Genomic DNA, 1,752 nt, shown 5'->3' on the forward strand with positions numbered 1-1,752 from the left:
AAAGACGGTATTTTTTGCATGATATCGTACAATAGCGCTGCATGGTCACAATGCAATCATCAACTTTACAGGTTTAAGTGCTACAACAGATCCCTGGAAAATCTGTATTAATGACATGCATTTGGTTGATATAAAACTCTATATGTCCTGCCGCAGAGATATAACTCTAAACTCTCAAAATATCAATGTTATTGCTGCAGCTTGCACCGTAACAAATTAGCATACAAAAATATAACATCACAGTAAAAATGTTTTACTACATAGGGCATGGTTGGAATAACAGATGGCTACAGGGGACAATAAATAACCCTTTTTAATACCGAGAGAATATTTACCCTCCACTTAGGCCAAAGATGTAAACTGATGGAAAATTGAAGAGCTGCCACTTCTTAAGTGTTTAACACATAAAGCATTAGCAATGCATCAAACGGGCTATTTAACCGATCATGCATGATCGACACTAAAGCCGTGGAAAGCTAGGCAAAGAAGAGCCTAAGATTGCTGTGGACTATGAATTCCATGCGAGATGCTTCAAACTTACAAAGGCATAGAGTGCTCTTCTATGGAGAGCAGGTCGACCCACTATCACCGTTTTAGCCTTACAACATATACAGTCCTGAGTCAAATTTCCTCCTTTTGTGAAGTTTCCTACTCATCATTTGGTACACTTCACGTATCACTTAGCACTGTCCACACAATAATGTACTATGCATACTCTTAAAAAAACTTTTATGGACTACTGTAAACTTAAACCCATTTTTTTTTTTTTTAAATCTACTGTTTTTTTCTGACTTGATATGCAATAAATGTGCGATGGTTCAAGTTAAAAGCTGCACAGTGCAATGAAACTGTCAATGCACGTTCAGAGCTGCAGACTCTTGTAGCATCTTATCATCTTAGGCCTGAATCACACAGGCCTAAGGGGCTGGTCAGTGAACCACTGGCAACCTCTGGTTGCTAAGACAAAATGTGTACTCCCCAACTAGTTGGCAAAAGGTTTCTAGGAGTTGCTGACTGTCGCTAGGTCAGATTATTTTCAAAAAGGGTGGTGCACCAAAAACATTCTTGCAATTGTTTTGGTCAGTTTTCATAAAATACACCGACTTGTCTGCGAACACACTGTGAAACTTGAAAGAATGTGATGCAAACCAGAGAAAAAGAACATTTGCCTTCAAAGAAAAAGTTGTGCCTTACCACTGCAACTAACATTTTTTGAAAGGTGCTTTAAAGGTAAACGTTCTCCATGTCTTGTTTGCGTCACACTGGTCACAGTTTCACAACCACTTGACAAATAGTGTGTGAGTATTTCTAGCCAAGATTACATTTACCAACCAACTAGGGCTGCCACGATTTGTCGACTAGTCACGATTACGTCGACTATCAAAATCGTCGACGACTGATTTAATAGTCGACGCGTCGTTTGAAACTTTGTAAGATCACAAAAGACGCAGGAATAAGTGGCAGGATTTAAGAGTGTAATAATGGACTGAAACAGAAGATGGCAGCATTGCATGTACAAGGATGTCAGCTACCGTTAAACCCCGAAGAAGAAGAAGAAGAAGCAGCTGTGTCCCAGAATTCACAGCGCAGTTTCCAACAATAGCGGCAGCTAGTTAGTTTTAATGTTACTCTTATTATTCTTTCTGGGTCACAAAATAAACGTTTAACATATTTTCAGGCGAGAATGTAGCTGTGTAAACCTCAAATATCTGCTCAGTTTATCAGGACACCACATATTTTCAAAAGCGCTCC

Source organism: Pundamilia nyererei, unplaced genomic scaffold, assembly GCF_000239375.1.
Source record: "Pundamilia nyererei isolate P.nyererei 1_Seehausen unplaced genomic scaffold, PunNye1.0 scaffold00028, whole genome shotgun sequence".
NCBI lineage: Eukaryota > Metazoa > Chordata > Actinopteri > Cichliformes > Cichlidae > Pundamilia > Pundamilia nyererei.